Below are 24,409 nucleotides of genomic sequence, written 5' to 3' on the forward strand. Positions count from 1 at the left end.
CTGAGGGGGCCGCACTGAGGCCCAGAGTTCAGGCCCACGACTGACAAAACAAAAATTAAAATAAATGTTAACAGCTGTTAATAATAGAGTTATCCTAACGTGCTTTGAATGAATGAGGCAAAAATTAGGAGGAAGGGTAAATTGAGGCAGAATCCAACTATACCTATCAATGAATACAGCCAAACATAAAATCAAACTCTTTTTAAGTACCTTGCCATTATCAGCCCAGCATGGTCAGTACAAGTATATAGGCTGTATGACAACCTATACAATATATGTATATTGTGGCATAATGTCTTTGTAACAACCCTCTCAGGCACTGACACACCTACATGGCCAGAGACAAATCAATTGAAACCCCAGGGACACGCTCTACCACCTCACTTTCTGGAAATCCCACTAAACACCAGTCTGGGAAGCCATGAGCTTACAAGGCAGATCCAGTTCATGCAATTCAACAAGTATTTATTGAACCCAGTCAGCAGTTCCCATAGATGCTGAGGAGGATACAAAGAGAAGCACACAAAAATGACCCTCTTCTCCAGGAGGTGATAATAAGAGACATAGTGACTTGAAAGCAAGGTTGCCTGAGATGAACGTTGTCATAGAACACAGACGGCGCCACGTGAATACAGAGATGTACTAATTAACTCTAATGAGGTTGGGTTAGGAAAAGCTTTTCAGAGTGCAGACAGAGTTTGCCATTGTCAGAGATCAATAAGCAAGCCTACGAAATTGTTTAGTGACACTTTCACTCATGGAGGAAAAAAAAAAATCTTTAAGAAGCCTGAGGGATCAACCCTGTCTCTACGTTAGCACTACTTGTTATTAAGATGTGATTAAATATTTTTTTGGTTACCGTAATATATCCTATTTTAAAAAACAAGTAGCAACATTTATCTACTGTTCTGATCTTCTTCAAAGAAGAGAATTCTGAAAGGCTTTTCTCTTTCTGAGGGAAACTTTCCAAGTTAATAATAAAATAAGAATGACAAATTTGCTAAACATTTCAGACTAGTTAGCCAAAGAGCTACTCTGAAAAGAACTGGATAGAATTTACCTATAAATGAGACAGCATGGAAACTTTATATTAATTTATTCCTGCCTCTTTCTCCCCACCCACAATCAACCACAATTTCTTCAGACTGGCCCAAGAAACAGCTTATTGATCACCATAAACCACGGCACCTACAAACACCCTGTACAGCAGGTTGTGGTCTCCATGGAAACCCTCCAATAGAACCGATCTGAATTCAATTTCAGAAGTAATGAGAGCAGATAATTTTACACTCAATCAATCACTGTCAGTCACTGTTAACAGGCAATCAGTCATTATGTCATTCAGCCACCCTCACCAAGTTCCATGGCGTGGTCCGATGAGGCTGTTTTGACACCCAGCAGCGACATGAAGAAACTGGTTCACCTTTGCTGGAAAAAAGCCAACAACATGGCAACACATTTGCAAAAGCAACATAAACACACAGACCAAGCACAATACATGGCAGTATGGAATGTTCTGGCCAGTAATTTCCATACTGAAGACTGAGTGAAACATTGAGTCCAAAGGCCACCTCCTTTAAGACCCTCAATTAACCAGAAAGAAACAGAGATTTAAATATTGGCCCAAAGCCACACAGACAACTGTTACAAAATCCAAGACAAAATATAATTTTCTTCCCATCTTGTGGTCATCCAGGTCATCACCCATGCTGCTGACATTCAAAACTTTTGTTTTCTGAGACAAGAGACTGAGGAGCACTTGAAAGTGACATTATAATTCTGCATAGTGAGTCCAGAGCCTGTGGGAAATCCATGTGTTACTTTGGGATATGTGCTCTGAGGCCAACTCAAACCTCTTGCTGTTTGTGGGGTAAGTGTGTCCTTGGCCACACACAACTTCTGGCTTCTAAGGGGAAACAAAAGACTAAAATTCTACAGGACTACTTGTCTTGGTGCTGATACACAAGTGACACTTCAGATAAGTTTTGGGCAGGATTATCAAAAACACATAATTTAGATTTTCCTCCAAAATGAAGGAGGGATGGGGAATGAAAATTGAAGAGGGAAACTCCACTTCTGGCAAAAGATTTGGCCTTTCTTTCTTTCTTTCTTTTTTTGGTGCTAGTCCTGGTGCTAGAACTCAGGGTCCTGGACATTGTCCCTGAGCTTCTTTGGCTCAAGGCTGGCTGCTCTCTACCACTTGAGCCATAGCTCCACTTCCAACTTTTTGGTGTTTAATTGGAGATAAGAGTCTCATGTCTCATGGGCTTTCCTGCCTGGGATGGCTTTGAACTTTGATCTTCAGATTTTAGTCTCCTAAGTGGTTAGGATTGTAGGAATTAGCCAGAAGAAGTGCCTGGCTATCTTTGGCCTCTTGAAGAGGCTGAAAGGAGCTTGGTTCAGGATCCTCTGTAGTGCAGGTTTAGTTCTGGAGGACCCAAACCTTCTTCAGATTCTTCTCTATTTTCTCCAAAACAGATTTATTGTCTGTTTTCTCTCTCCTTCCCTTCCTTACTGGGATTTGAACTTAGGGATCTGTGATTCCTAGGCAGGTACTCCACTCAAGTTATTCCCACAGCTCCAATACTTCATCTTTATATTGTATCATTGCTTTGACCTCCTCTCTTCCTCACAATCAATGGGAAAACAAACCTCTCAAACCCCCTCTAGGGTAGATTCTCTAGATGTTACTAAAATTGAAGACAACTTGAAAACCTCTGTGTGCTGTCACCATAACCATCATCCCAGGCTCACAGCCTCCCTGCCTTATTCAGATGACACATCTGATCTGTCCCCAACTGATGGGGGTTCACAGGCCCATGCCAGTAATAGCCAAGCAAACAACTTTCCAATTCCCATGGAAGCAGCAAAGTAGAAGAGAGTTGAACTCAACCAACTCATGCTTCCCTCCCATAGTATCAGAGTAAGAAGGAAAGAGGAAGAAATAGGGAGAGGAATAACAAACATTTGTTTAGCATTTCTGAAAACCAGGTACCACATTAAGGAACCCATCTGAAATGAGTATGATGATTTTACAGATGAGGGAATTAGGGCTCAGAGAAGTCCATACCCACAGTCAAAGAGTTAAAGAACCATTAAGTTTGGGACTATGGTAATAACAAGGATTATTCAGAGGGTCAGAGTCAGTTTATGCGATGTGTGCTAAATACTGACTCACCAGCTTTTCAGGGGGATCTTTATTCTCTGCTTTGAGGTCACAGAACAGAGATGTTAAGCCAGTTACTCAAGGAGTCACAATTGGTCCATGACAGAGCTAACTATACACCCAATCATTCTGTGTAACAGAGTATAGAACCATCTTTTTCAAAGCCTACATCCTTTCCAGGATATAACATTGATTTTATGTTTCTAGAGAAACCATTAAAAGGTAATCATCTATTAAGCTCCTTTCCAGGGCACATAAATCATGTGTTTGCATTGACTGCACAACAATTAAAACTGTACGGTTAGAATTAAAGATGACCATGGGGCTAGTAGTGTGGCTTAGTGGTAGAGTGCTTGCCTAGCATTCATGAAGCCCTGGGTTCGATTCCTCAGAACCGTAAATACAGAAAAATCCAGAAGTGGTGCTGTGGCTCAAGTGGTAGAATGCTAGCCTTGAGCAAAATAAGTTCAGGGACAGTGCTCAGGCCCTGGGTTCAAGCTGATTCAGGACTGGCTAAAAAAAATTAAAAAAAAAAAAAAGAATTTAAGATGACCATATAATTTACTGCCCAGATCATGTCTTATCTCAGATAAAGAATGCTATAATAATTATTCCAGGACAATCATTTTAACCAGGAACTACATCAGGACAGCAAAGGTGCCTGGCCACCCTGGTCCTAATGGTGGTATACAAAATATATTATTAAACTTATTCCCTGGAACAGCCTGGGAGGAGAAGATGAGCCAGACTATAGCTGTGAAGTCAAATCCTCTGATACTGGGTGAACCCCTCCCTCCTCCCATGACAAGAGCTGCTAAGCCCTACCTTTACCTAACATGGTTCTTTTAACTTGCTCTCTTCCCCAAAGACTGTGCCTAACTGGTCAGCCATGAGAGATTCATTTATACTTAGCTGGCTGAGCTGCCATGTGATAACTCAATGGCAGCTGTGGATGGAACTGTGGTGTCAATCATGAGTTCTGCCAGCCATGGTCCTGCCCCAATCTATTCTTTGGAAAAGTGCCAGCCAAGTCCTTTTCCATCATTTACCTTACTTTAGCCTGCCTGAAGGAGTTAGACCAGGCACTACATTAAGGTATACATGTGAAATGAGTATGATGATTTTACAGATGAGGGAATTAGGTAGGGCTCAGTGAAGTCCATGCCCGCAGTCAAACAGTTAAAGAACCATTACGTTTGGGACTATGATAATAATGAAGAATATTGAGGGGGTCAGAGTCAGTCCATGTGATGTGTGTTAAGTACTAACTCACTAGCTTTTCAGGAAGACCTTTATTCTGAGGTCACAGAACAGAGATGTTAAACCAGTTACTCAAGGAGTCACAGCTGGTCCATGGCAGAGATAACTACATACCCAACCATGCCTCATGGGCCAGTGTTCCTTTGAAAAGAACAAGGAGCTCTAGATACTCTCAACAATGTAAGAAGAAGAAAAAAAAGAGGGTAATTAGAGTGCCTGGCTAGGGAGGAAACAGATTAAGCAAGGGTGAGAGTATCTACCTCCTTCATCCTTGCTCACATTTGTGTATAGCTAGAATCAGCCATGAGCAATCAGGCAGAGGGAGACAAAGTGGCCATGATTATGTTGTTAATGAAGGTGACAGAAATATTTCCATCAACCTGGGCGCTGCTTTACAGGTGTGGTTATTGTTCCCATTTTAGAGGCAGAGAAAGTAAGAGTTGCAGAAAGCAAAAATTCTACCTAAGGTCTAACTGAAGCAATCGGACCCCAGAGCCAACAATCTTTCCCCTGGGTCTGGACACTTGCATGCACAAAAACAACCCCCAAATGACAGAGGGAGGGACAACAGGGCTGGGGTGGCGTATACCTTCCTCCTAACCTCATCCATGAGGACTCTAGCTTATTCCTTGTTCTTCCGCCACAAAATATTTCTCTATCAAGAACATGGAAAAAATGAAGTGGAAAAAGTCAAAAAGCTATAGAAGAAGGGAGCCAGGAGCAGGTGGCTTAGATACTTAGGATTTTTTTAGATACTTACATACTTAGGAGATTTGAAGACTGTTTCAAAGCCAGACCTGGCAAGAAAGTCTGTGTGATTCTTATCTCCTATTAGTCAGCATAAAGATAGAATGAAGCTGTGATTCAAGTGAAAAAGTGACAGCCTTGAATGAGAAAGCTAAGAGACAGTGCGCAGGCCCTGAGTTCAAGCCCCAGTACTGACATGTACACACATACATACATACATGCACACACACATATACACATGCACCTATACAAAAGCTATGCGAGGGGAAGAATGTTGTATAAGTGGGAAAAACCACATCAGTCTCTAAACTCTATTTCAGAATGTATTTTACCCTAAAATACTTAAATACTGACCTTAAAACTTGGACCTTAAGCACAGGGTTGGGACATATTCCAGCAAACCATGGACAACGTTGTGTCCCAGGTTTTCAAGGAATTGCCAACAAATGTTTGATAATCCTCTTTCCCTTTCTGCCTCCCTCCCTCTTGCCCAGAGCTAAGCTGTGCTCAAAAGGTTTGGCCTAAGAAACACAACTAAACTGGATGGACCCAAGCTCCTCTCTCTGCCTCCTTCTGGGGATTAAAGAGGTTCCATTTCAATAAAAAGAGTAGATAGGAAATCAGACTCATGCTAATCAGTACAGCATTTCAGACCCCACACAGACTTTAGCCTGTGGAAACCACCCCCCACCTCTGGTAGTATGCACATACATTCAGGTTCAACAAGCACTGCCCTATGGCCTAAAACAATTGCTTGGCAGGCATGAGGCAGTTGAGAACTATTTGCAGAATGATGACATGAGTTATGTCTAGAAAGTTGCTGCATGTGGGACCCTAGAGAAAGGGCTAAGGCCAGTCCCTGACTTTGTTTTTAGCTCATTAATATTAATGTGCAGATCAGATTTATAACCTTTCATTTTAGCAGCCTATAGACTCAGGCCTAGGGAGAAGGTGGTCCTTGAAAGTGTTTAGGAGCAAGTTAGAACTCAGAATCCAGATCCTTCCCCAGAGGCACTGACTCAGAACCTGGGTTATGAGGCATGACAGTGATGGAAAACCAGTGGGCAGGGGGACAGGGTGTCTCCATGGCTACACAGGCAAAAAGGCTGAGCCCAGGACAGAAAAGGGGAAAAGATAAGGACACTGGGCAGAGCAGTTTCTGCAGGGATCTCAAGTACCCAGAGCACGGATGGAGCAGCAGTGAGTATAGGCAGAAGAATATGTCACAGCAAGACAGACAGGAAAGTAGTCAGGCCAGCACTGGAGGGTCCAGTAATCAAAGCTCTGACAAGGGACTGGCTTGTATCCCCACTCCATTTCATTTCTTTCTAGACCTTACTAAAGTATTCAACATGAATGGAAAGTTGATTAGCTATAAAAACAGAAAGGTGATTTTGACTTCTTAAATCAGACACAAAGGATCAGGTTCTGGAGAAAACAGTGTTTTAGGCATTCTTCTCCTCTCTTGACTCTTAATCCCAGATATCCATAATCCTCAGACTGGGCCAACTTGAGAGGAGAAGGGCTGGAAGGTCAGTGCTGGGGCAGACAGGGAGACAGCAGAGATGTCAGGGAAGAGCAAAGGGGACAGGAATTGAGAGAAGCAGCCTGGGAACTAAGAGAAGCCATCAGAAGCTGTATGTTCCTGGGGGAGAAGGAAAAGGGAACAGGAGAAACTCTGTATTAATGAATTCCTCTTTTGATTAGCATCAGGAAGAAGAAAGGTCCATGTATGGCCAGAGAGCTTGACAAGATGGGACCTTCCTTATGGGAGTGCTCAACTTTCTTCTGTCTGTCTAGCAAAAAGCTGTCAGCTCATTGTTTGCTCTGACATGTGGGGGATAGCTCCTTATCTCTAGCAGGTTATGATTAGCTGCTGAGCTTGGGCAAAAAACTTAGATGTCACAGTCACCCGCCTAACACCAAGCCAAAGCAAGAGTGACAGAGAGGTTCTTCCAAAGGTACTCCGGAGAAGGAGAGCATCTAGGACCCCCTACACATCAGCAGTAAGGGACCTGTGCCAAGTGTTGCTCAATATTTTTTTAAAGAAAATCAACAGGCCCAGTGGGGAGTGGGTGAGCTATTACACAGCAGGACCAAGGACTGAACTGAAAGGAGCCAGAATGGCTGCCAGATGGATTTCAAAAGGCCTGCAAGCAGAGAGAGGAAAGGGATGGGCCTCTTCTGGTATGAACTCCAGGTCAGTTTCTCTGACTTCCAGGCTGCATAGATGAAAAATAAGGGCTCTCAGAGGAATTCACAGTCATCCTCCTGCCAAGCAGCATATTCTGTCAAAGTGAAATCCCAATTCGTAAGCTTGAGACTCTTCTATAAGAATGAGTGCCTTTCATTCAATATGGCAGCCTTGGTGTTCTCAGCCACTATCACAGTCAGTGAAATAAACACATGAGTAGTCAGACAATTCTTAATCTCATAACTTCAGTGGGTAAGAACATTCTTCACTTATTCTAGAAGCTAGGCAGGGGTGGGGGTACGGGAGATTCAAATCTGCTAAAATGTAGCACTATAGATGCAGAGGGGTCTTCTCTGATTCCATCCACAAGGAATAGGCTCTGTCCAACATGAGAGGACTAGAACTTTCGGTCTCCAGTTACCTAACACATGGCTGCATCCCCCTGCAGAGACCTATTCCATATGAGCCTTGGGAATAAGTCAGGCTTGAAGGAGAATTGGTTTGTGTCCCCTAACTTTGGAAAGATTTTAAAAGGGAGAGAACAACAGGGCTTGGGTTTCTGCAAGTGGAAATGAATAAAACAGATTAAGACCATTGAAGGGCCTCTAGGGGGCTTGGTAACAGCAGCTTCCATGTGTTCTCTGCCTTCTCCAAAGGGCAAATGGAATATTCCCTTGGAGTATCTCTCATTTTGTTCTTGACAAATAAATCAGAATAAAGAAAGTTGAGAAAGTAATAATAATAATAATTTAAAAAATGAAAACTCTAAGTCCTTCATCTTCTTTTCCCAGGAGAGAACCATCCTAACCCAGAACTCTTTGCTTCCACTAGTTTAACCCCTTACTCCCAAGGAGGAAGCAGATTCACATGTTTATTTCACAACATTTAGACAGGATATTATTAACTAGTATTTAGACAATGCTTTGGAACAAAGTCTATGTACCTAAAAGACACTAACATCCTAGGAAAGTATGAGTCTGAGTGCACAAAACTACATGAAGACACATGTTCATGCACACAATAGCTCTGTGACTTCTCTTTAAATTTTATTTAAAATTAAATAACATGGAAGACACTCTCAAATAAGATTAGTCTGACTTGCTGATTTTAATTATATACAGCATTATTTCATGTGTTCTTTTCAGGTCTCTGGGAACTTATTCTTATCCAATTTCACTTACTCAATGCCCACTTTATCCAGGACATGAGTGGTGAACACAGTGTCCTAGTGTCTGTTTTCTGGGTAGCAGAACTAGGAGACCGCACCAGTGGCTCCACAAACCCACAGAAGTAAGGGAGACACAAGTACTCTCTGGAGGCAGCATCTCTGCCCTCTGTAGAGAGTCAATGGAAGGGTACACGATGCTTGTCCCCAGATATGGTGGCTTCCATACTGAAATCATGATGCCTCTCATGACAGCCTAGATTTTTTCTCATATGGACAAACTGCTGTCATGTGTGATCTTCAAAGTGTCATAAGGAGTTGACTTGGACATCAATTCCAGCAGGACTCAATGGTGCCCTTGTTCATCACTAGCCTGTATGAAAAGGCCACAAGGCTGGTAAGGAGGTAGACTTCAGCTTCTGGCTTAGTCTCTCTGATATAGGAATTCAGCTCTTCAGATTCATCATTCCCCAGACTAAAGGAGAGACAAGGCTTAGGTCATAATACTTTTAAAACTCTTCCCCTAAAGTAGGATCCTGCTCTCCAGTATCCCCAGTCTCCATCGTTCACAAAAAATCCTGAATTTCAAAACCCATGCCTTTCAAACAGCCTCTCTGAGAAGTTCCCTCCCCTGGGAGATTCCCATCTGGACCTAAAACCCCTGGTGTTCCAACATCACACCTGTTGAAGTTGAATGGACCTGAGATGCTGATGGCTGGATAGCTTCAGAAACTGCAAAAGCTGAGGACAGAGACAGATGCTGCCTGGCTCACAGGATCCAAGAATGTCATTCTCTGGCCCTTTATAGAAAGCATGCCTTCTCCCTGGAACGCAGTTTGGGAAACTAACATCTTTCTTATTAGTCACTATTCCCAACAAGGCATTGAGAATACAGCTCAGAACAAGAGCGTATCATACACAAAGCCCTGGGGTTGTTTCACAATACCTACAGTAGTAAACAAACACTAAAACTTTTGTTTGATAATGTTTAGGGTTTGAACTCAAACCTGTCTTATAAAATAAATGATCTTACTGTTAAACCACACTTCCAGACATTTTTAATATGCTGGTTATTTTGAAATAAGATCTTACTTCCTGCCCAGGTACATGGGAGAGCTGCAATCTATGTTAGGTTTCCTGTCACACCTAGGATAATAGGTGTGTACCAGCATGCACCGCTGCATCCTGACTTCAGTTCAGAAGAGGGGGAATTTTTGTGGACTTTTTTGTGTAAGCTGGCCTTGAAATGCAATCCTCCCAATCTTAGCCTCCCAAGTAGCTAGAATTATAGGTCCTGTATGTGTGTGTGTGTGTGTGTGTGTGTGTGTGTGTGTGTGTGTGTGTGTGTGTGTATATATATACATATATATGTATGTATATATATACATATTTATTTATTTATTTATTTTTGCCAGACCAGGGGCTTTAACTCAGGGCATGGGCTCTGTCTCTAAGCTCCTTGTTGCTCCAGGCTAGTACTCTTATCCCTTGAGCCACAGCACCACTTCTGGCCTTTTCTGTTTATGTGGTACTGAGAAATCGAAACCAGGACTTCATACATGTTAAGCAAGAACTATACCAGTAAGACACATTCCCAACCTTCTAACATTTATTAAATCAACACTGAGAGGCTTTCCATGGTGAGCAGGATTAGCTTAGTTAACTATAGCAAATGGTTTTCCTGCAATATCTTGATAATAATGCAGAAAGACATTATGTCATGATGAATGGCATCTGTCCTCAGGTAGCTGTCAAGCTAGTTTGAAGACTCACAGGTAGAGAAGAGAAGACAAGGCAGATAACTGGATGCCAATAGGTGTTCTGCAGTATTGCAGAACAGAAGGAACACAGGGTGAGAGTCACTAAACATGGGATTTAGACTGAAAGAGATGAGCTTAGCCTTAGCTGTAATACCTTCTCTGGTGGCAACATTAAGATATGCTCAGCGCTTACTCTGAGTCAAGCACCATCTCAACTGGTGTAGTAGGACCATTTTTATTAATCATAACAAAGTAAGTATTCTTACTATGCCAGTAGATACCTGAGAAAACAAGAGTCTTAGCTTGATCTAATTATCAAACATCAAGTACATACCAAATATAGGCAATGAACAAAGATGACAGCAAATACCTTGGACAGAGGACCACTGTGTCATTCACAGTGACTCTTCATTAGTGATTTCACTCAACCAGTGTGTTTCCCCGGGTCAAAGGAAGTAGCAGTAAAGGTATGACAGTTGACATCCTAGGAAGGATTGCAGACTGTAATATCATGTGGGGAACCGTCATGACATCTGAGAAGGGGAGGAGGCTACTGTGGGCTGTACCATTCAGCAAGGAGGCTGAGCTGGGGGCATTGTCAGGTGTTAGAAGGAAGGAGGAGCACAACATTGAGGGTGGAGAAAAAGTGGAAAGGCCCACGTCCCTAACTGGGAAGGGATCAGGAATGATTTCATTATGTATCTGAGGTGATAAGGGCTAGTGGAGGCTGGGACTAACAAGCCTATGAGAACAAGGATCACAATTCATGAGCCTGAGTTTCACTCAGCAGCAGCAGCAGCCTGAATGGAATGAATGGTGGTAGGCAGGTGTTTTCAGTGACAGATCTTAGCAGGGAGCTTCTCTCTCCAGGGATCTGCTAAAGAGTCCTCTGCTTAGCCAGAATGGTCTGTACTGGTACCTGGTAGACAGGCGTCCTGTTGGGTACATCATCAAAGCTTCCCACTGTAGATACAAGTGTGGCTCCAACCAGGGCAGCTATGCCACCTAGTGATATTTGCCTGTACTATTCCCATCCAGAGGACAGGGGGAAAAAGCTTTGGGGGTGGCTGACATTTGTTATTTCTTTGTACAGAAGACTCTGAAGTCTCCATCTTGGCTTGAAAGCATTTCATGTGGCTGAACTGACTGACCCCTTTGAGCCACAGAGCACAAGTGATTTCAATAGCCCCTCCACACTCATTAGCTAAGACTATATACAACAGACACCCCATACCCTGCCTGACAGCAGAGATGGATCTTCACCCTTGTTTTTATTTTGTTTTGTTTTGTTTTGGGTCCGGTCGTGGGGCCTGAACTCTGAGCCTGGGCGCTGTCCCTCAGCTCTTCAGCTCAAGGCTAGCGCTCTACCACTTGAGCCACAGCACCACTTCCGGCTTTTTTTTTTCTTTTTGCTTATGTGGTGCTGAGAAATCTTCGATTTCTCAGGCATGCAAGGCAACCACTCTACCACTAAGCCACCTTCCCAGCCCTTGGATCTTTACCCTTGTGACTACAATAAACTTCCTTTTTTATGCAGCTTGAAAGTCTTATGGATGTAGCATCTGCTGCTGGCTAATCTAAACAAATATTCTCATCTGCAGCCCAGAAACTGAAGACATAGGATGCCTGATATGTATCTGTTTATTGCTGCAGATGGGACAGAGTTGAGGTGTTAACTCTTGGTGTTATGCAAACATCACATATGCACACAGGGAACAACTGGAATTTTCATGGACAGTGACACAGTGGTGAAAGGAAGGGTCTTCCGAGTCTAATCAAAGCTGAAGAGGAACACTGTCATCCGATGACATTATATATTTTGTGTTTTCTCTTTCCCTATTGCAGATTCCCTGAGCGGGGTCTGCTGGGTAAATAGGATTCTAGGAGTCAGGATGGTCAGATCTTATGTATAATGCTTAACATCCTTTGGTTTACAGCAAAGAGAAGCGGGAACACTATTGCTGCTTTCAACTGGTGGTCTAAGTGACACAGCAGGCTAATGCAATGAGCTATGACTCTGTTTTCTTAAAGAAGGAAAACATCAGTCCAGGAGAGAAATGTAGGGCAAGTGATAGCTATCAGATTTTACTTTCTGAAAATGGATTTGTTTCACCATGTCAAACACAAGTCTGTTTCTGTACATCATTATCAGTGTGGGGGGAGGGAGATTTTCTAGAAATTGTGTGCCTATTTTGATACTAGGTAGTTGAGCTCCTTTGCTACTGGTCCCAATTATAGATCATACTGTCTTTACACAATCCATTAATGAGATAAACACAATGTAAGTGTCCAGCAACAATGGGCAAGACTAAGAGGATTGTGGGCCAGTATGCCATGCACATTTGCTCTGGTTGTGTCCTGTACACCACTGTCTACCCAACCCACTCCCTGCTTACCCAGTTGGAAGACTAGTTTGTCATTCTGGAAGTAACATTCCTGCCTTCCAGTAGAGATAGAAGATTCACCGTTTTCTAATACACTAAAAGTGCCTTTGAGGCTTCTTCACAGCACAGAATAAATAAAGCATCCTAAGGAGAAAAGAATCTCCAATCTACATTCCTTAACGATCAAAGTTACAGAAACACACATCACTCCTGCTTTCTCTCTTGTAACAACCAACTGCTTGGCCTTGAGTCGCTTGCTTTTCACCCAAAGCCAATAGTCTTGATTCCCCATATTTTAAGATGCTTGTTGCAAAGGACGGTGCATACAGCTGTCAGCTGTGAAAACATTTTTTTAACACAAAAATCTGGTGCTGGCCCCCTTCTTGTGAGGCTGGATGGTGGCCTACTGACTCACACTGACAGAAAGAACAAATGTTCTAGGTTCACTGCTCCCTGCCTACCCAGTTGTAATTAGGCCTTTCCCAGGGAACCCTTCATCTCAATCACAGAGAAAGTTCTAGGAGGGGCCATGTCTGCAGACTTAGCACCTCATGGCCACCTTGCAACTGTGATTAGTTATGCAGGTGTGGAGGCCTAATTTTTAGATCACTTTTGTTCCAGAGAGAGACAAAGACAGAGTCAGAGATAAGCAAGGTGCCAGAAATTAAGCTGGGACACAGACGTCTTGGAGAATGCCTGTTAAAAATGAAATTGTTACAATAACAATGAGATGTACAAGACACTATGTTGAAAACCAACTTTATAACTTTGGGGAGGGGAGGAGTTGGAGAGGTGTGGAGAGAAGGGGAAAAACAAAGGAGGGGGTAACAATGCTCGATAGGAAATGTACTCATTACCTTACTCATGTAACTGTAACCCCTCTGTACACTATCTTTACAATAGAAAATATATTAAAAAACAAAATTGTTGAATCTCTCTCTCTATTCAATGAGCCAAAGAAAGACAACACAGCTCATGATTATTTTTGTAGCCAAAGAAGAGCAAAGGACCCCATTTATCTATTTCATACTTGAGCGCACACATGTATGTGTAATAGGAAAATATTCACATGAGCCTATGACAATCATGCTATATTATATAATCATAATTATATAATTTTTATTATGGCATTCTTTTTTATATTATGGCATTTTCCCCTAGAAAATTCAATTCTTCGGGAAAAGGAGGAATGAGAGACAACTTCTCTTGGCTATTTTCTGCAAAGCTAAATATTTCCTTTCCTTTAGAAGGAATCCTTTCAAAATAAAACAGACTGCATAACATTTTTATCCCAAAGCTTCTGGGTGGTAGGTGGGACTTGGGAACCTAGTCTATCTCTAGTGAATCCATTTGGATGGAACATGAAAGAAAAGAATGCTAAATAAATTAAGAGGTTTACTGATAAGATTTAGCCAGTGCTTAGATGTTGGATTGTTGAACTTTCCCCTAAAGACAAGAGAAAACAAAAACAGTCATAATATTCTATGTACATATGGGAAAATGAAAACAGGCAACTCCAAGGGATAGCTGGGGCTGGGAGAGATGAGGGAGACACTGACCAAGAAGCACTGCATTCATAGATTGATGTGCTGAAATAAAACCCCTTAGTACAGCTCCTTAAAGACAATAAATGAATAAATTAATTAGTTAGAAAGTATAAAGCTGAACACTTGCCAAGAAATTTTCTTTCCCAAACAAAATATTCCACACAAAATGCAATAGAATGAGTTAACAGAATTATCCTCTTTCTCTACAAACTGCCTAGTAAGAATTGATGCCTTTCCTTACTTAGGTAGGAAGAAATTCAGAGAACCCCAGGGACGCTGGGGATCAACAGGATCAACAATAGAACTCACAGTTTTTCCAAGCTTTTCCAAGCCCAAGAAACACAGCCTTAGGCTCCAACCAACAGTCTATCAGCATTCAATAAAGCCCATTCAATGAGTATCTTTTTGCTACATTTCCCACCATTGAGCATGTTATTTTCAATATTTTAGCTACTTCAGAGGAGCCAGAGGTCTGTGAGCAGTAAAGGTATATGACAAACAGAACACTGTTATTGAAAAAGCCAAACACTCTGGGTGGCTCTAAAACAACCTCTCACTTTGGCAGTCCTTTGCATTCATGTATGTAGAACACAGTCTTGTGCTTAAATGAGCTCACTCAAGGGTGGCTCTGGACCACTCTCCACCTCCTTTTCTCATTCCCAATTGTTCCCTTTCTTTTATTTTTTAAATTACAAGTTTTCAACTCACCCTCTCTATAGTCAAACTAGGTATCGATGTGTTTTCTGGGATTTGGGGTTTTTTTTGGTCAGTCATGGGCTTGAACTCAGGGCCTGGGTGCTATCCCCTAAGCTCTTTTGGCTCCAGGTCAGCACTCTACCACTTTGAGACACAGTTCCACTTCCGGTTTTCTAGCGGTTAACTCTTACAGGCTTTCTGCCCAGGCTGACTTTGAACCTCAACCTCAGTCTCCTGAGTAGCAAGGATTACAGGCATGAGCCACCAGGACCTGGCTTGAGATGGCTTTTGTTTGGATTCTTTAGCCTTTATTCTGGTAGTTCATGAAGTAAGTATGGCTTCCCTAAGAGGCGTGGGCCAGAGTGAAGTGTGATAATTTTATTTTATGGCTAATGTTCACAAACTATCTTATACTGTCCAGCAGAAAAATCACTTCTTCCAAAGAACACCTGCTAGCCTGCCTTCCTCTAACCAAAATCACTGGAAATAACCTTGTAGGTGATCAGCTTCTTATGAAATGTAAGTTATGTAGGTAATCTGCTAGGCTATTATTATGCCCATACTACAAAAATCATCTTAGGGAAAAAAAGCCTACTTCAAAAATATCACCAGGTTAAGAGACCCAGAAACACAACAAATCAAAGAAAGGTTGGACAAATGGGATTGCATGAAATTGCAGAGCTTCTGCATGGCAAAGGAAATAGCTAGCAAGATCAATAGAAAACCCACGGATTGGGAGAAGATCTTCACTAGCCATACAACGGACAAGGGTCTCATATCTAAAATATACCTGGAACTCAAAAAATTAAATCCCCCAACAACAAACCTTCAAAGAAACAACTGCCCAATAAATAAGTGGGCTAAAGACTTAAAGAGAAACTTCTCTGAAGAGGAAAGAAGGATGGCCAATAGACACAAGAAGAAATGCTCAACCTCCCTAGCCATAAAAGAAATGCAAATCAAAACAACATTGAGATACCACCTCACCCCAGTTAGAATGGCTATAATCAAGAACTCTAATAACAACAGATGCTGGAGGGAATATGGACAGAAGGGAACCTTACTACATTGTTGGTGGGAGGGTAAACTTGTTCAACCACTTTGGAAAGCAGTATGGAGGTTCCTCAAAAGACTCCACATGGAGCTCCCCTATGACCCAATCCCACTAAAGCTACCAGCACGACTAGGTTTATTGCAGCATTATTTACTATAGCTAAGATATGAAACCAATCCAGATTCCCCTTAGTAGATGAATGGATCAAGAAAATGTGGTACATATACACAATGGAATTCTATGCCTCCATCAGAAAGAATGATATTGCCCCATTTGTTAGGAAATGGAAAGGCGTGGAAAAAATTATATTAAGTGAAGTAAGCCAGGCCCAAAGAAACATAGGTCCCATGGTTTCCCTTATTTGCAATATCTAGTATATGTCTGAGTCAAGCAGAAAAGGTCAGGTAAGTTGATGTTAGGGAAATGAACCCTAAAATATGTATTCAAATGTTTTTTTTTCTTTCATGCAATTGTTTCTAACACATTTATAAGATTATTTCTTTATTGCTTTGTATGTCCTTCCCCCACAGTATAACCCCTGCTTTCACTGTATTTGAGGTCGGTATAATTTGTGGAGGGGAAGGGGAAAACAAATCGTTTAAATAGAGATACAGGTGGACCCATTGCAACAATGAGATGTACAAATCATTATGTCGAAAACGAACTTTACAACTTTGGTCCGGGGGAGGGGGGGGATTGGGTGGGGGGGCGGGGAGGAGGATGGGAAGGGATGGGAAAGGGAAACAAAGGAGGAGGCTACAATGCTTGATAAGAAATGTACTCATCTTGCCCATGTAATTGTAACCTCTCTGTACAGTATTTTCACAATTAAAAAATATCACCAGGTTAGTACAAGCAATATTTAGAGAAAAGACACTGGCAGAAAAAAATATGGTTATTCTGAACATTTTTCATGCATCAAAATGTCCTTCCCGTATTTTCAGAACCATCTCAAACAGCATAGAAGGGTCCAGCTAATGTCTATTGGCGACAGTCATTAAGATTTGAGAGAAGTGTTTTTAGAAAAAAGAAGTGGCTTTAAATAATTAACAGTATGGCATTTGTGCTCCAATCTTCATCTGGCAGAGTAAATGCCTCCTGACAGGTATTATTGCTTTACCACAACCCCAGCCAGTTCAAGGTAAATGTGTTGCTACTGAAAAGCAGATTTTAATTAAACACAAAGTCTTAGAAAACCATGTTCTCTATAATTTTTTAAACCCTCTTAAATAGTCAATGAATGAGTTATCAACTCAGCTGCATTAAAAATCCATACATTTCCATATGAAAAAAAAAACAACTCAAGATTTATAAGAAACTAGAATATGACAGTATGGATAGTGGGCATGCATGTTGCAATGTATGATCTTTTGATTTGATGGATTTAGAAATTCAAAGGTGAGTTATCTCTATTTCCCTCTTCTAAATCTTGTGGAGTAGGTACTAACATCCTTATGTCTGAGGCTCAGAGAAGTTAAGGATGTTGCCCAAAGAGAAAAACACTTAAGCAAACATGAACAAACAAAATCTAGAAATTCCTATTTGAGATGTTCTGAATCCTATCTTCCTCTGACTGTCCCAGTGTCTCTCAAACTAAAGAAGGCATAGAAGAATAACTGGAGATGCCTGACCCCCTCCAAAAAGACAAAAAAATTATTCAGAAACATGGAATCAACCATATTTTGAGTAAATATGTGTTTTCTAGCCATTGGATCAACCACAATGTGATTCAAACTGGCTTTTTTGAAAAGCCAAAAGATACCAGATGGACCAGCTTTCAATCTGGTGTTTTTGTCATTTAAACACAGTCCTAAGAATCAAAATAAACAGAAACACAAAAGCCAATTTAAAAATTAAAAAAAAGAGTAATCTCTATTCTAGAATAAACACAAAGAATTAAAAGTAGTTTCACACAACCAGTCCCAAAGTAGATAGGATCTGAGTTAATGACTCAAAAAAGCAAACACCCATCCATTTCTCTTCTCCAAAGAATTGCTGATGAATACTTCTGTGCAGTTGCAGTACAGATGAAAATTCCCTGATATGTCTGTCCAAAGGGCTTCTATTTGGCCCATTCAACTTTTGTAGAGGCCCTCTTGGCCTCTGATGCTTTTTGAATGTGTGCCACAAAGTGTGATATACCTTTAATGATCTACATTTGACAAGACTTGAAATTAACCTTTTGGTGAATATTTCACATTCAATGTGAGACAGCAGAAGCGGTGGTGATGTGACATTTTTGGTAGGCAAGCACATCAAAGGTGCCTGAATTCCACACTCTCCCCGAATACCCAAGGGTATCTCAGGCTGCCAGGTTTCCTTAGACTCGACAGGCAGAGGGAGAGGGAGCAAGAGAGTGAAAGAGCAACTGAGAGGAGAGAGGAGAGACATGAACAAACTCTGGATATTCTGCATAAAATAAAGGTACTCAAACCCGCTTCTAATTCGATCTTGTGCACTTCATGTACCAGCTTCTTAATATTCAGGTATAGAAAGAGAAACACAAGATAAAAGACAGACAATATTCTTTCTGACTGTCAAGTCTCAGAATGAAGACATACTTGAACATTTGACTCCTAGCCCCTCCTCCACACATGATTCCCCCTGCCAGCATTTTTCAGAAAATGACCAAGTTTAGGGCTTGCTGTTGGCAAAGCGAGGTGCCTTCAGTGTGTCTTGAGATATCACAAGGAATTTTTTTTTTAAAGCTGTAAGCACATGAGCCTTGGAGTCTATTGGGAATTCTGTCACATAATAATGAAAGTCCCAATGAGTGTCTCTCACTCTTGCCCTCCTTCTTGCTTTCCCCTCCACATATTTGGCATATGATGAGTACTTGTGAGGCACAGAGTGAGGAGGGAAAAGGGAAGAAGAGCAGGAAGGATTGAAGAGAAAGGAAGGAAGGAGGAGGGAGGGAGGGGGAGGAGAGAGAGAAGGAGGAATGGAGGGAGAGAGAAAGAGGAGAGAAAAGGAGAGGGAAAAAGATGGAGGAAGGGATGAAGGGAGGGAGAGGAAGGCAAAGAAGGGAGAGAATGAGGAGGTATGCCATCAAACTGGAGAAAGCTAGAGATGTAGAGGACATCCCTTGAAGCTGTAGGGGCTTGGTAAATCTTCGGTGTGAGTAAGCAGGAATTTTAAGCTCAGGAGTTTCTGTGCTTCAGAAAACCTTAATCTTGCTACAGGATCTGGGATTAGGTTTGGAGAAAAGGGAGTTTGGAGCCAAAGAAATCAATGTAGAAACCAAGGAAAATAACACAGATAGGAGGGAGAAAAGTTTTGGGGCTCTGGGCTTGGCAGAAGAAAGGAAGGGAAGTCATTTGAAGAATGTAAGGAAAGTTAGATTTATTAAATATTATAGGGTGAGTTAGGAAAACAGACTAAGATCGCTTATAACCAAGTAGTTAAGTTGAGGTGATCAAAAGATGAGAGCATTGACAGAGGCAGGGAATTCATGCCATGACAGGGTGGCAGTACTAAGTCTCTACTTTCACAAATATGGTACATACTGTGTTACAGTTCATCAGGGTCAGTTGCTCATCTCTTAAAGGAACTAAGTCAACATCTTACTTGCCTTTATTTGCTCCAACTGTTGAACATGAGGTGTCCATGAACCAGACAGGTTCAATTTTGGAGGAAGATGAGCTTAGTCAATGAGGAAGTAAGATGGAATGATGCTGAGACAGCATTTTCATAGGCATGCCTAATTCTGAAATTTTAAGTAGGAGGATCATTTCTTTCCTAACCACCACCCACTACCACCCATCCCATACTATATGTAAGTACTCTTGCATCTTCCTCCTCAGGCTGCTCAGTGACATCTGACAGCCTGTCCTTTCCCAATGGGTATACGAATGCTGAGGATTGGAGGACAGGTGAGTCTGACAGAGAGAGAACTATGAGAAAGCCAGAGACTGGCTCTCTGGGGAGCTTCCAAGTATGGCAGCCAGCAGGAGGAGGAAGAGGAGTATAATTCCCCATTGTTGTAACAAGCCTAATGCAGGCCATCTAAGTCCTCCGCAGACCATCACAGTTAAAGAGACTCTCTCAGCACACCTTCCAGTGACCCATAATCAACTGAAGACATTGGTATTCCCTTTATGTTTCCTGCCTACCAAGGAGTTATCCAAATGCACTTAATTTATGACAAAACCACTGTCAAAGCCAATTACAAATGTTTCCTCGGGAAAAGAGATTCACAGAAATCTCCCCAATTCCATACAAAATCTGCTTTGAGATACACTCTTGTGACTTCTATCAACAGAGCCTTTTCCTCCCACTGGGAAATGCAAACCCAGGATTTCCTGCTATTTGTGGGCTATAACAAGAAATTCTTCTCAATTTTCTTTACCTGTCCTATCACCTAAATATATAGGAGTCCAAAAGCTAGAGCAAAGACAGATGATAACAGGAGAAAAATTAACGTGGGATTCAACATTTAAGGTTGGATACAGCTCTAGTCAAGAAAAGAGAGATTTAATTACTTTGATAACAATTCAGACAATGTAAAAGTGCATCTACAATGTCACATACAAAAAAAAAAGCCCTTTATGTAAGTAGCGCCCAACTATTAGTTCTATACAGTCAGAGAGGAATCCATATTATCTAGATTGTTCTCAGTGCCCAGTAAAGAGCACTAGTTCCTAGTTCTGGGTCTTAGCAAACACTTGGTCAGTGAGAGTGTAAACTAACTTCTTGGAGCTAATGACAGAAATCCTGTTTCACAGGCTCCTCTATCATACCTGGCATTATGCCAGGGAAAAGTGAGCACCTAATAAAACATGTCCCTGGGTACCCTGCCATCCAGGTTCTCCTTTCACATGTTCTCCTTGGTTCACATGCCTTCCTCTTCTCATTCTGCTCCAGCTAAACTCTATGCACTGCAGGAGTTGCCTTCTTCCTGGCCTAGTCCCCAGTGGTTGCCATGACAACACCCCCTTGGAGCAGGCACTTGATGTGGGCCTTTCCTAGAACACCTCAGGGGATGGAGGGGGTGCTGAAGACCCTGGCTCATAGCTCACAGCAGGGGATGGAAGGAAGCCATCCTAGCCACATTCGATGGCAGTTCTACCACTGGACCACCCTGAACTGCTCAGGAAAACTGCAGACCTCCTCAGTGGAGTCTCTGCTTCTTCACACCACACAGAACACATGGAGAAAGCATCTTGAGATACCACTTAGTGGTCATATCACTTCATGCTTTTTAAGACAAATGGCTAGAATCCAGTACCCAAGAAAGTATAAAATGAGACACCTGGATCCATCAGCAGGTGTCCGGTAGGAATCAATTTCTATGTAATGGAGGAGATGCTGGGTCTCTTCCCTCCTCACCTCTAAACCTGGCATCACAGAGCAGGTGAGCAGTATTGCATGCCATTGGCACATGGATCTATTATGTGCTGGCATGAAGCAAGGGTGGCATGCGTGGGGGCAAGGGAGGTGTCAGATGCTGTGAATAGACAGACAAGCTTCTGGCTTCTCCAATCTTTCTAAAGTATAATTCCCAGACTTTAAGTCACAAAGCCCCTGGTGGTTTATTCATCCTTAGGTATATTAAGAGTAATGAATTTGTATTGACATAGTCTCTGTTTAATTGCAAGAATTAAAAGGAAATTAAAACCAGTGAATTCATTATTGAGCATACAGGGTTTGCAAAGGGATAGGATTTATGTGTCACCATGTCAGCACCTGTATGTAGTAAGTACTCAGTAAATGCTGATGACCTGAAAAGGAACACCAAGGGCAATGTCACCTCCTCTTCAGGAAGTGGCAAGAGCTTTGATAAAGCCCTCACATGTCTGTGCCCACTGTTTCTTAGCTGAGCAGCCTCAAGAAGTCCCTGGGTGGGATTTGCATAGCATATGCATATTAATTTATGTTCATGTATACATAGTATTCAAATCTACAGTGACTAATAGAGGTTTCTCTTCCTCTTCTGCCAGCTGCACAGGGACATCACAGGGAACTCCAGGTCCCCATTGGAAAAGTGAAGTTGTCAGTGGAAATACTTACATGGTCACTAGTGAGTTTCCAGGGGGACTTGATCCCCACAGAAACTATGATGAGGAACATAGTAGAATAAGGTATTCCCCTTTATGTAAGCTCTTTCTGTTCTTAGACTTTTGTAATTTATGATACTAGCCTGGAAATGATAGAATTTTTACTACTTGCCTATATTACCCGAGTTTAAGATCTTTAGCACACACCTAAAAAAGAGAGAGAGACAGGCAGAGACAGAGATAAAGACACAGAGAGACAGAGACAGAGACAGAGAGAGAAGATTCACACACAGACCAAGTCCCAGTATGCTGCTTGACTTGAAGCAACACCAGACTGGTGTCATGCAACCCCTAAATCAATATATTCCTCTCCAAGGCACCCCAAGAACACAGCCTCTCCTTTCAAAACCAACCAGCATCCAATCTCTTTGCATCATGGTGGTGCTGAGTTTAAGGCTCCATGGAAAACAGATCCTTTCCGGCCAGGGTTATCTGAGCTTATAGTAAAAAATGTTGAGGGGTGATAGGGGGAGGCAGAAGATTCTACTACCCAGAGAGAAGACATTGGGGTAGTAAAATGTAATTTGATAAAACAAAAATGTTTCCCAGAATCTTGTACTATCTATATGTAGAAAAAGAGTAGTTCAGGATTAGTTGACCTTGAAGCTGAATTAATAGGATTTCACACATACACATGATCAATCTGAAGTGCAGTAAAGGTTTCAAATAATATCTTAAAATTAGATATTAGCCCAACTAAAAGCACTGTTCTTCTACTATTAGCTGTTTGTCTTCAAAACATTCTCAAAAGTTTCTAAAGCCTCAGTCTTTGTTTAGCTCTTTTAAATGGGGTTATTAAATGAGGACTGCCTAGATAATTAAGACAATACATAAACAGTGTTTATAGGCACTGCCTGGTAGGTATGCACTCAAAATATATTAACCATTATTAGCAAAAAATTATAATACAACATTAAATGATAGAGGCTTTAAAAATCCCAAAGCTGGGAACCTAGTGGCTCACTTATATCCTAGGGACTTAGGAGACTGAGATCTGAGGATCATGGTTCAAAGTCAGCCCAAAGCAGGGAACTCCATGAGACTATCTCCAAGTAACCAGCAAAAAGTCAAAAGTGGAGGTGTGGGGTATATGGCTTAGTGGTAGAGTGCTTGCCTAGCATGCATGAAGCCCTGGGTTCAATTCCTAAGTACCACATAATCAGAAAAGGCCAGAAGTAGTGCTGTGGCTCAAGTGATAGGGTGCTAGCCTTGAGCAAAAGAAGCTCAGGGACAGTGCTCAGGCCCTGAGTTCAAGCCCTAGGACTGGCAAAAAGAAGTGGGGGTATGGTTCAAATGGTAGAGTGCTAGCCTTGAGTAAAAAATCCAAACAAGGGCATGAGGCTCAGAATTCAAACCCCAGTAATAGCATGTATGTGCATGCATGTGCGTGTGCACACACTTACATGCACACAAACAACTAAAAAAAACTCTCCCAAATCAGAATTCTGGTGAAAAGTAAACCAGTGTTTCAGGATAACTGGGATCATATTCAGCCTTGCTTCTGGAAACAGAAAAAGCCAGATTCAAATCTTGGTCCTGGCTCTGAACTATCTATTCCATTCACCTTGGGCACAACACTGTGCCTTATGTGGGTCCTACTCACTGCAGAATGAAACACAAACAGGGTAGACATGATATTGTCTGAAACTCTTCCTAAACATGATATTCTGGATGGAGTCAACCTCAAGGGCAGCTGTGGTAGCAAAAGTCAACATGGCACATTTTATAAACCATAATTAGGGGACAGAGTAATGGGGCTCTTGGCCACATTATGTAATTAGGCCTCTGCCTCCAGGGAGGGAGTGCCTGTGTACACTTATGTAATCTCATTTTGGAGGCAAAGACACCAACTCTTAGCACATCACAGAGTAGACCAGCTGTGACTTGATACAGTCAGAGTCTGTACCAAAAGAGTTTGTCCTGGTAATTTCCTTGTTAGTGCCAAATAATTGACTTGTTCTTTATTAATTTTGTACAATAACTTGGGATACCCAGACACATTTACAAGGCATATTCCCACTGACTTTATGTAGTGAGCTACATTCCAGTATAGTGGGCTGTGACTAGGTATATTTGGGGTGCTTCCTAAAACCTTTCCTCCATTTTGATTCTGCAAGTCTGTGATAGAGCCCAGATTCCTTTAACAGTCATGCCATGAAATGAAAATCCTTCTGTGAAGTTTGACATGGAGAACTTCAGCAGAGACGAGGAACACAGTTGAGAGATCATGAAGCCCTGACCTGAGGACTCTATGCTTCTCTAAGCCTTTAGCTAATATGTATAACTATTTCCTAATCTCTCCCAACTCCTTTCTGTTAGAAGTAGAATTCTAAAATTTCAGTAATGTTATCCAATTGACTTACACCTTCTTAGCCTCCTT

This window comes from Dipodomys spectabilis, unplaced genomic scaffold (genome assembly GCF_019054845.1).
Source record: "Dipodomys spectabilis isolate Male_0828 unplaced genomic scaffold, ASM1905484v1 ptg000108l, whole genome shotgun sequence".
NCBI lineage: Eukaryota > Metazoa > Chordata > Mammalia > Rodentia > Heteromyidae > Dipodomys > Dipodomys spectabilis.